Source organism: Danio rerio, chromosome 21 (genome assembly GCF_052040795.2).
Source record: "Danio rerio strain M-AB ecotype USA chromosome 21, GRCz13ab, whole genome shotgun sequence".
NCBI lineage: Eukaryota > Metazoa > Chordata > Actinopteri > Cypriniformes > Danionidae > Danio > Danio rerio.
In genome coordinates, this window is record NC_141041.1 from 9,782,967 (window position 1) to 9,795,840 (window position 12,874).

At 34.4% G+C, this 12,874-nt stretch overlaps 1 pseudogene; it reads right to left on the reverse strand.

The window, feature by feature from the left end:
* Window positions 1–843: 843 nt before the first annotated feature.
* Window positions 844–1,694, reverse strand: LOC147838757 (chemokine XC receptor 1-like; annotated as a pseudogene).
* Window positions 1,695–12,874: the final 11,180 nt, after the last annotated feature.

Here is a 12,874-nt window from a genome sequence, read left to right on the forward strand (position 1 = left end):
CGTATAGCGGTATGATGCATGATTGTGCTCCACACAGGTGAGCGGCTTGACAACCACATGTAGGACACACTTCTCCTGTCCTCCTCCTTAGAAACACTCATATGCTTTACATGTTTGTTATAACCACTATTTTCATTTATAACACTTGATTTTAGCATCTCATTTAAATACACTATAAACAGCAGCTATGCTAATTATTTTCTTTCTCTATTTCCACCTGGGGATACTCATCCTGAGGCCCCTAGAGATTATGCAGCGCCATTGATGCGATCCAAGACCTGTGAAGAAATGATGCCAAGGTATCCGTAATCCTGGACCAGGCCGTATCCTGAGCTAATGCTGTGGTGGTCATGGAGGATCGGAGAGCATGAGACCCCAGTGATAGACAAGAGCCCGCATTGATTCCGTGGGCCAGCCTGATCAGCCACAAGTGACCTACTCACACATGCAGTTCTCCATGATGGACGCCCAGCGTTCCCCAGTCTCTGCTGCCTAGATTACAGCTCCACACAGAAGGAAGTTTGGCCAGAGGAAAAATGGTCGTGCCTGGTTTCTCTCAAGGTTTTTTATTTTTTCCTTCACTTCGTCACTTGGTGAAGTTTTTGCCTTGCCACTGGCTTGCTTCAATTGGGACTTGTGGAGCTGCACATCGATGGATTTACTCTTCAGTGTTTGAACTTTCATCATTGAAATGTAAACCACACTGAACTGAACTAAACTGAACTTCAACTCTGAAATCTGGACTTTACTAGAACCTTTATGTTAAGCGGTTTTGACACAATCTAAACTGTAAAAGCGCTATATAAACATGAGTTCAATTGAATATATATCGATTATGTGCAATGACTAAATGTTTTTTCTAAAGCATTCACCGACACAGAAGAGTTTCTTAACTCTATGCAGGTAAAGAACAGGCTGCACAAAACCAGTCAAAATAAAACAGCAAAAACTAAAAAACCAGATGAGTGAAACTTCATTCTGTTCCTTCTATTGCAGAATAGTGAGGAAACCCATTAGGATAAATGGTGCAAACATGACAACCAACGATACAGTGGTTATCAAAATGAGATGAAACGCTCTCCTCTTCATCTGGTTTTCCTCTCACTTTCACTCTCCTGGTCCAGACTGCTTCAGAGCTCTGAGAACAGCCACAAGACAAACCAACTGGATGGAGAGGAAGAAGAGGAACTGCAGCGAGAACAACATTGTGTATGTGTTCAGACTAGAAAATGTTAATATTTCTGTGCAGACCGAACAGGAGCCAAGAGTGATTATCCAGACCACAGCACAGCAGATCACTCTATATCTGAGAGGTTTGTACTTCAGAAAGGTTACAGGATGAACCACTGCCAGGTAACGCTCAATACAGATCAGACACTGGAACAGAGGACGACCGGTGATGGTAAGTGCTTGAAAGAAGTTACTTATTAATCGCAGACTTGGGAATTTTTGTAGAACATACGCAAAATAACCCCAAAAAAATCAGAGAGAAAATGATCTCACAAATTGTGAGATTGACATTGAAGAATTCTGATGGAATTCTTCTTTTTTTTAACAATAAGCCACAACACATAGGCGTTTGAAGGAAGCCCGAACAGTAGATTTAAGCTTAGCACACCAGCCCTGAAATGCGGTATGAGGTCAGTGAGAGGATCAACCACAGGTGAGGTGAAGTTCACGGTGGAGCTGTTCATGTTTGGTTCTTCTCTAATATATGAGCAGTATTTATGAAGGTCTAAAATAGACAACAGATAACATAATGAGTGTGTCAGTTTGTGCATGTTTGTTTTATTTTTTGATAGATTAATAATGCAAATACATAGTGACTGAAAAAAGTATTGAACATGTCACCATTTTTTCTCAGAAAACATTTCTAAGGTTGCTGTTGACTTTAAATTTTAACTGGATGCTGGTAACAACCAAAGAAATCCACTTGTGCAAAGAAAACAAACTTAAATTTATTTACAGATGAAGTTAAGTGTAATAAAATGCAACGAAACAGGGAAAAGTAGGCATGAACACATGAAGAAAGGGTGGTGTAGAGAGGCAGTGAAAGCCCAGACAGCAGCTGAAATCTCTCAGTAGTTCTTCAGCAACCCTCTGCCCTTTTCACTTGCAAATTAATAATTTACTGCTTCAGTCGAACATCTACATAACCAACGTTATCTCACAGCAATTCGTAACTTTTTGATTTAGTCGCTAATTTGTATGAATTCGTACAATCTAATTTGTACTATTTAGTACGATTTGCTCATGACCCAATGACGGTGGGGGTTAGGGGTGGGGTTAGGTGCCACGCCTCCTTTTTAAAATCGGACTGAACATGTACGAATTCATACGAATTAGCCACTAAACTGACAAAACGTAAAATTATTACCACCTGACATAACCAGTCTGATGGAGATGACTCTAGAGTGGACTTTTTTAGCAAGACAATAATTCACAGTCAAGAAAACTGTAAAATGACCCAGCCAATCACATAACTTGAATCGAAAAGAACATACAAATTAAAGATCAGATTTAATAGACGAGACCCACAGAACCATCAGGATTTTTACTCTGTTGACGTCTGTGAAAAAAACACACACCTGAGCAATGCATGTGACTTCATTCTCCATATGAGAGGCGTCTTTAGGCTGCCAACCCCCCCCCAAAAGCCTTTTGTATTAGTATTAAATACATTTCAGTAGTTCAGTGGTTAGCACTGTTGGCTCACAGGTAGAAGGTTGCTGGCTCAAGTCATGGCTGGGCCGGTTGTCATTTCTGTGTGGAGTTTGCATGTTCTCCCTGTGTTCACGTGGGTTTCCTCCAAGTGCTCCGGTTTTCCCCACAGTCCAAAGACATGCGGTAAAGGTCAATTGGATGAGCTAAATTGGCCATAGTGTATGAATGTGTGTGTGAATGAGAGAGTGTATGGATGTTTTCCAGCACTGGGTTGCAGCCGAAAGCCATGCGCTGCATAAAAAACATATGTCAGAATATTTGGCAGTTCATTCTGCTGTGGCAACCGCACTAAGCCGTAGGAAAATTAATGAATAAATTAGAACTTTCTCCTTGTGTCATTCAGTTGTTATTACACATAGCTAACCGTATTGTTTGGGTTTTTACCAAAATCGGGTTTAATTCCATGTCAAAATCAGCTCCATTAGAAATACTATTTCCAAGAGAAAAAAAACAAAAACAAACATAACGTGTTCAATACTTATTTCCCCAACAGCACCAGTTTATTACATTACAAATACATGACAAATAATTCTCATTGTATTATTAGCAGACTGAAATATCTAATGATGCTGCTCCACCAACAGACATTCTCCTGACTTTGCAAATATGTCAAAATATTGATCATTTTGACGGATGTATACAAAAACAATGGTCCCAACATATTTTTCTGTTTTACATTTTTCATTTCTGTAGCTTCCGAGAATCCAAAAAGAGCCACATATTGATAAATAATGTTATGATATCTGTTTTAACATTAAGTTATGATGTAATTGCCTCTTAGTTATTAAATAGTTTATTAACAAGCAGGAAATGTTCATGGGTCAATGACATAGCCACATTAAAATTGTCTATACTAACTCGGTCCCACTTTATATTAAGTGTCCCTAACTACTATGTACTTACATCAAAAAATAAATACAATGTACTTACTGAGTTTATAATGTATTTGAGAACACTTGTGGTGCTTTTGAGTTGGGATAGAGGTTAGGTTATGGACAGGTTTGGTAGTATGGGTAGGTTTAAGGGTAGGTTAAGGTGTAAGGGATGGTCAACAGTGTATTTACAAATGTAAATACAAAAGTTAACTACAGATGTAATTACATACATGTATTTAATCAAGCATAAGTACACAGTAAATACATTTATTTACACAATATGTACATTGTAACAAACTATTAACTACTATGTAAGTACATATTAGTTAAGGCCACTTAATATAAAGTGGGACCACTAACTCTAAACCTAACTTAACAGTTTACCAGTGCTCTAATGATAATTAGTTGGCATGTAGTTGCAATGTAACAAATAATCAACAAAATCTGTTAAAGGGTTAAATAAAGTGGTACCAAAAGATAAAGCTCATGCATGTAATTTTACAATACAATCTAAAACAATCAAGACAATAACTAATCCATTTAAGTAGACAAACACTGTTACAAGAATATTACAAAATATCAGAACAATCACATTGAGAGGGATGTCAACCCAGACCTTTTCTGCACAGCGTTCTCTAGTCTGATCTAATGTTACAGGTTGCATGATTAAAAAAATGGCTACGTCACATGCAAATATTTATCTGTGCTCACAGTTCAAAAAGACAAACTCTTTTAAAGTAGACAAATCATTTCATGTTTTATCTTTCAGGTTTTTATCAGTCCAAAAAATGCCCTAGTAAAGAAAGACTGGGAGAAACTCGGTGGACACTGGTTTTTGGAGGAATAGGGCAATTTTACTATTTTTGAATCCATTTAGCCAATATGCATGTCTGATGAGAGCATTTTAGCTTAGTTTAGCATAAATCATTGAATTGCATTAGTCTATTAGCATTTTGCTCAAAAATCAAGAAGAGTTTCAATAATTTTCCAATGTAAATCTTGACCCTTCTGTAGTAACATTGTGTAACAAGAATAAAAAGTTGCCATTTTCTGAACCGATATGGATAGGAACTATTCTCTCATTCTGGTGTAATAATCAAGCAACTTTGCTGCCGTACCATGACTGTAGTAGGCACAATGATTTTATGCAGAGCTGTTACCTAATCTGTAAAAAATCCGTAATTTTACGGTTTATTTCTGGTAGCTGGGAAGAAATTTACGGTAAAATAACAGACATTAAATTACAGAAATTTACCATAAAATAATGGACATTAAATTACAGAAATTTACAGTAAAATAACAGACATTAAATTACAGAAATTTACAGTAAAATAACAGACACTAAATTACAGAAATTTACCGTAAAATAACGAACATTAAATTACAGATATTTACGGTAAAATAACAGACATTAAATTACAGAAATTTACCGTAAAATAACAGACATTAAAATACAGAAATTTACAGTAAAATAACGGATTTTAAATTACAGACATTTACTGTAAAATAACAGACATTAACTTATAGAAATTTACGGTAAAATAACAGACATTAAATTACAGAAATTTACCGTAAAATAACAGACATTAAATTACAGAAATTTACAGTAAAATAACGGATTTTAAATTACAGACATTTACTGTAAAATAACAGACATTAACTTATAGAAATTTACGGTAAAATAACAGACATTAAATTACAGAAATTTACCGTAAAATAACAGACATTAAATTACAGAAATTTACAGTAAAATAACGGATTTTAAATTACAGACATTTACTGTAAAATAACAGACATTAACTTATAGAAATTTACGGTAAAATAACAGACATTAAATTACAGAAATTTACCGTAAAATAACGGACATTAAATTACAGAAATTTTCTTAAATTAAAATTTCTGATAAATTTCTGTCTAATTTCTTTCTATTCAACCTCTGTTATTTTACAGTAAATTTTTGTAATTTAACGGCCGTTATTTTAAGTTTTTTTCCGGCCCCAGCTGCCGGAAATAAACCGTAAAATTCCAGATTTTTTTTTTACAGCGTAGTTGTAAAACCTAACTGGTGACTATTTTTAGCTGCTATGTAATATCACTGCACCTGCTCCAACTGTGGTAAAGCAGCAAAGTTCTTTGATTATAACACTGGAATGTGGGTATATGGTAGTTCTTAGTTATATCAACCTAGAAAATAGCAAGTTAAAAAATAAATCTGAGTGAGATGTTTATGTCTAATTCAAAACAATGAATTATGCTAAGCTACAAGTGCTCCAGCCATACCGAGAGATTGGCTGAATGGCTACAAAAATGATAAAACTCGGTTTAAGAGTAAAATGAGCTTGTTTAAAAAAAAAAATAGAGTGTTCCTTTAAAGTGAGATTAGTTTTTATACAATAGATAGCAACAATTGAAATGAAATAATGTTGCGTCAGAAATGATTTGTTTTATTAAAAGATTAAACAGAAATCACACAAATCAAACATCAGTGACTATAAAAAAAACTATACATAATGTATAATAGGACTATTACAGTTACTTCTCTATTTTATGTATGAGCCTACTGTATCAAGTCAATTTGATGACCTTGTTGTAAAAAAATAAATGAGTGAAAAGAAGAGAGAACCCAGTACAGGAGACTCGGAACAAGCAGAACTCCTATATTGAGACGTGTTGGTTAATCTGCAGTCATACAGCGTCTTTAAGATGTCCATGTGTCTGCAAGAGCCTACTAGAGGTCCGCAGTCTGCAAGTTCTTTCACAAGTCTCTCACAAGTCTCACAAGTCTGATTAAGACAAAGATGTCCTGTCTATATTGTCCTGTTAGGAGGAGGGGACATGGCTAAACAAAGCATGCAAATTAAGAGCTGTGGTCGGCATGGTAAACTGCTTTTTCAGGCCTAATCTTATCATGTTCTGGAGACAGAAACCGCCTGACCATTTGATCGAAAAGAGAAAACAATAGACACCCCATGCTGTGAAACTGACAATTTGCATTACTTTGGCCTAGCCTTTAATGAGAAAGACAAAAGATTAATGTGCCTCCTAGCTGGAATGTTGATGAAATAATCTAATTAAAAACCAGAGAATATAACTTTTTAGTTATACGTAGATTATTGTTCATTTAGAATTAGATGATATAAATTTATATTTCCACAACCTCTAAATAGAACACAAGTGTTATTGTACCCTATTTAATCATTACAAAGACATATGTGAACCTGAATCACAAGACCAGTCTTATGTTTTTGGAAATAGCAATAAATACATTTTATTTAATATTTTTAAACTATATTTTATACCCAAAATCAATAGAATATTAAGTAAAAATCATGCTCCATGAGGACATTTTGTAAACTTTTGTTGTGTAAATCTATCAAAACTTTAAAAGGCATTGCTAAGAACAGAATTTAGAGACTTTTAAATGTGATTTTGTCAATTATGTGATTTTTTTAACTCTCAGATTGCAGATTTTCAAACAGTTGTATCTTGATCAAATATCGTCCTATAAAAACGAACAATACATCAAAGCTAATCTTTTTCAATAAGCTTATATAATGATGCTTATGTAATCCAGGGTCACATGTAAAATCTAATTTAGTGTAAATGAGCTGGCTATTTTTCAAAATAAATGTTAATAATATCTAGTAAGTTATTACTAAAACAAGCTTTATGGAAAACAGATGCAGGAGAATTTCCTGTATCGGTGAAGATAAAGAACAGGCTGTAAAAAACCAGCCAGGGCAAAAAAAAAGAAACCACAATTCCATAGTATTAAAACAAAAATGTTTGTAACAATAGTAAACAGTGCGATGATAACAAAGGGAAGGTAAATGACAAACATGTTCACAGTAATTATCAAAATGAGATGAAATGCTCTTTTCTTAACTTGATTTTCCTCCTCTCTCTCTTTCACTTTATCTCCCGGCCCTGACTGCTTCAAAGCTCTGAGAACAGTCAAACAGAAATACAACTGAATGGAGACGTAGAACAGAAGCTGCGTTAATAAAAATGATGCGTTTATCTTTAAGTGGGATGGCATTGTGAGCATGCAGACTGAGCAGGAGCCGAGAGTTGCTATCCAGACCACAATGGAGCAGATCACTTTATACCAGAGCTGTTTAAATCTGAGAAATGTTACAGGATGAACCACCGCCAGGTAACGCTCAACAGAGATCAGACTCTGGAACAGAGGACGACCGGTGATGACTAGTCCTATAAAAAATACTCCTAAATTCGAAATACTGGAAAACCAGTTTGACAATATAAAGATCAAATTATTCAGACAGGTGCCGATTTCACAAATAGAGAGACTGAGGTTGAAAAACTCTGATGCAATTCCACTTCCTGCTCTCGTGACGATGAGCCAGATCACATATGAGTGCATCGGAAGACCGACAAGTAAATTAAAGCTGTGCACAACAATGTTCAAGAAGTTGATTTGTTGTGCCGTCGTTGAGTTCACGGATGCCGCAGATGTGAAGTTCACTGTTAAGCTATCCATCTTTCGTTGACTATTTTCTCAACCTAGAGGAATAGAAAACATCAGTTCATTTAAAGTAATGGTCTCAAACTCAATTCCTGGAGGGACGCAGCTCTGCAGATTTTACCTCCAAACGCCTCCAACTCACACCTGCTTAATGGTCTCTAGGGCTGTTTCTCAATTCCAAGAATGCAGAGATCTGACTCGTGTTCTTGTGGAGATCGTTCTTGCAAAGTTACCACAGAAGAACAAACTCAGAGAACTTCAAGAACAGAGAACGCATTCAGTGAGAAATGAGATGCTGCACTCTTTCTGATGGTCACATGACGTTCACATATTTTTTACGAAAAACTATTTAAACATTACAGCATTTATACAATGATTTATTGTTTTGCAGTTCTTACAATATATACTATGCATATAGAGACCTTACAAACATACTCTGCACAATACAAAGAAATTTCATTTTAATACAAATTTCATCAAATAAACACTCTTCATGTGTTTATGCAAGACTTTCATGGTAATGTTTACTTTCACCCTCTCATTCAGGGAAACTCCTGAGCAGAGGTTGCGTTAGACTTTGTCATTGTTCGTCATTTTGACGAAGAGGGTTGTAAAAATTCGTCATAACCTGTTATTGATTGCATTTAATTAGCATATTTTCTAATCGCTTTTTCATTTATATTTTAATAATGAACTTGCACGACAAGCATATAGGCTAAATTATTAATTTATATATTTGACAAACGAACGAAAACTCCTATCTGCCTTAACTCATATCTTCCTCCTGCGTTGACCTGAACTGGATGCTTGCCTGTGCGTAATCAAACGCATCAAAAGAGACTGATGCAGAGGCAATTGTTATTAAATTCTGTGTCTTTGCTTCTGAAAGTCGACTTCTCCTGATAGTTTTAATTTCCCTCTGGAGGCTGAACCCGCACTCTGCTGCCACACTGGAGACCGGAATTACTAGAGCCACTTCAGCTAGTGAAGAGCGGGAGGGGTAGGTGTGGTGCGCACGAACTGAAAGGCGCGAAGCAGTTATATGGAGACGGTTGCGCGTTGTGTTCGGTGTGCATGGGGACTGTACCAAATAGCTGAAGAGTGTATTCCGGGAAAGAGAACGATATGGGAGACTATCGGGAAAAACGGGCAGGTTTGTCTGTTTCTGCAACTATGCAGCGGTTACAAGAGGAGATAAAACAAGGGCAATCGCCATCAGCTGGACAGGAGTGGGAATTACAGTTAGCTACAAATTACAATAGATCCCCCTCACCAAAATCCGTCAAAATGACAAATCACCTTCAGATTTTTCCGTCACTGCTGAAAAAAATCTGTCAATGATGGAAAATATTCAGTTAACGCGACCTCTGCTCCTGAGATATATGAGTTATATCACTGAACTTTAATAATAAATCATATTAAATGCTGCGCTTCCCACCTCCTTTTTTCAGCCGCAATGACTTCTGGGACTTCTCGAGTGAGTTTTTCACTCAAGTCTGCATCGATACGTCCTGGATAACAAAAAAACATTCGGGAACTTTGACATGTCCTCCGTTCTTCTTGTGATCTTGAGTTTTGTAACTGAACTTTGGCAGTTGATGATGACGTTACACGAGAACACGAGGACCCAAGATCACTGAAGATCGCATATTGAGAAACATCATAATGTTCAAAGTAACAGTATAACAAAACAAGTCTGTGCTGCTTTTAAAGTCCATGTAATCAGTTCGTAACTCCGACTGTGTGTGTGTGTGCGCTCGCGCAATGAGCGGAATCCAAAGTGCCTGTGAGAGGATTTTATCTATTTTATTTATTGAACTGATTTGATTGTAATAATCTAGGAAAAGTCTGTAAAATAACAGTGTTTTTCTGTAAACATTTTAATGAAAATATCTAGATTTATTATTTTTTGCACCTTTTTTCAACAAATAAATTTTACCGTAATTTTATGGTTTTTGTTTAGCAGCTGTAGCTGCCAGTCATTTGACTTTTTGTCTTACTATTTTTTTTCTTTGCAGCGCAAGTAATTACAATTTATTAATTTAATTTTACGTAATTTTAAATGTACTTAAAAAAAACAGGAAAAAACACTGTGTAAATATTACTGCAATTTTATTTTATAAAACAGAGAAATTGCTGTGATTTGTCATTACTTATATAGTACATAAAAAAACAGTCAAGCTGTTAATTTACAGATAATGTTGGTCATTTTTACACACTTTTGAATACAATTTAAAATAACAGAAAAAATACTGTATAAATAATTTTTAAAAAAATGTCAATAATTTGTCTTTATTGATAAAGTACCTAAAATGAAAGTCAAACTGTTAATTTAGAGAGATTGTTTGTCATTTTACTAAGCTTTAAATATAATTTAAAAATGACAAAAAATTACAGTAAAAAATTTAGAGATATTTTCTGTAAAATTCGTTTTTTTTTTTTTTTACAGTGTAGTGGCTTTCCTAAGAAATATTTGTATTCAACCAAATTTCCTACACACAAACGTTTGGGCTACGATGGCCATGCTTTAAAAAATGCATTCAAAAATAAGTTGCATTTAGAGTTTCTATTTCATAGAGTTTCTATTTTCAGTACAAAGACATACAGTATGTGATCCTGGACCACAAAAACAGTCTAGTGTTTTTTGAAAAGCCAAAGTTTTCGATTTATATTTTATGTCAAAAATCATGTTCCATGAGGACATTTTGTAAATTTTGTTGCGTAAATCTATCAAAACTTTGATTAGTAAAAATCACTGCTAAGAACAGAATTTAGACAACTTTAAAGGTGATTTTCTCAACTATATGTAATTTTTAACCCTCCAATTTTCAAAGAGTTGTATCTCAACCTAATTATAATGTACTATTCAAACATTACAAATACTGTAGTAGCTTTCCTAAGAAATATTTAGATTCAACCAAATTTACACAAACTTTTGGGCTACAATGGCCATGTTTTAAAAAATGAATTTCAAAAGAAGTTTACACATCTGAATTAAAATATTCATCCTCAAGCACAGCAATCACAATAACAAAATAATATATTGTTATTATAAAAAATATGATTCACCTGAAAAGTTAATGCTTTCAGCATCTGTGTCAATCCTTGTGCTGTTTTGCTGACTGATTTCTGTCACCTTCAAATACTACACGCCACGTAAAAAACTCTAAAATGCAAATCTGACATTAAATTTGACAGCCATCTCTTCGTAAAAATCACCTTTGTATACAAAACAATGCAAATTTTCCTCATGTTGTTTCATATCTGTGTATACAAATAATTGTAATTCATGTAATTCTGTAATCCATATTTTTTATATACACATAAGTTGCCGTGTTTTCATTTAAATGGACTGTATGAGATGCTGGGGAAAATAATGCGCTGGAGTGTTCTCTGAGCATTTTAACAGGTTGAAATTGTTGACAAATATTGTCATCTTCATTTTCTACACTTGTTTGTTTACTTCCCATAATAAATATGACTCTTTTTTTTTGTGTGTGTGTTTCTAGCATTCCAGATGTCAGAGATATAACCCTTGCTTTATTTGGGTAAGTCAGATTAGTGTTTGCTTGTTATGGGTGATAAATTACATTATATTTATAATTTTTACATATTTTCATTTAGTTTAACTCTGAAATTGGAGTTGTTGTAGATATGCACAAATATTCAATAAAAAGTGTGCAGAAATCAGGGATTTTAAGAGGGAAAATATATCATGCACTTTACAAATTATGACTTGCCTGCAACCCATATATATTTGTATCGACTGACATTTATAAAAGACAAGGTTAATATAAATAAGTAATTATGATCTACACAATTTTATATTATTGCATTAGGCGAGAGGACGTATTGTCAAATATGTGATTTGATTTTTTCTATATCAGTTGTTATAGAAAATTGAAAACAATTTTGGTTCTGAAATTAAGAGTTAACCAGACATTTTTATGTCAGTTACTGTAGTTGCGAGGGAAATATTTTGGCGTTTTTAGTGTATAGACATACACAATTGCGGTCCATTTCGTACATCAATGTGAATGGGAATCGTTTTGATAATGAATGTTGAATTCTGTATACGCACACACAAAATATGCAAAACAATGTCATGTCATGTGTCAAGTGTATCTTAATTCATTCATTTTCTTTTTGGCTTAGTCCCTTATAATGTCATTATGGGGTATTGTGTGAAGAATTTTCAGGAGATAAATTAATTTAATCCATTTTGGACTAAGGCTGTAACATAAACAAATTTGGAAAAAGTGAAGCACTATGAATACTTTCCGGATGCACTGTATATGAACTCTGCTCAGTAGAGCCATAAAAGACTGTAGACTGAGAAAAATCTTACAAATAGAGAGATTAAAGCTGAAGAACCTACACGGGTAATGATCCATCTAGCAGTTTGAAAATCTGAGAAAGCAGTAGCTGTGTTCGCTGTGATGTTGTTGTTTGATGTATAGAAAAGGTCAATTTCTCTCTCTCAACCTCTATTTTTTTCACCTGACATGTGACGGTCAACATAAATTTATTTATTTATTTTTTAAAAAAGAAAGAAATTTTGACATTTGCTGTTACTAAGTCAATTGATCTATAAGTAAAAATATAAATATTCACGAAAAGGTTTAAGTGATAAAAACACAATAAACTTTTTGCCTCCATATGAAGCAAAAAGAAGAAAAAAAAACATACCTTCTGTTGGTTCTTGAGTTCTAACTTAGTTCATGCTTGATATTAATTGTAGGTTTGGTATGCTGTCCCAGGAGAGAACCCTGGTCTTTGAAATAATTGA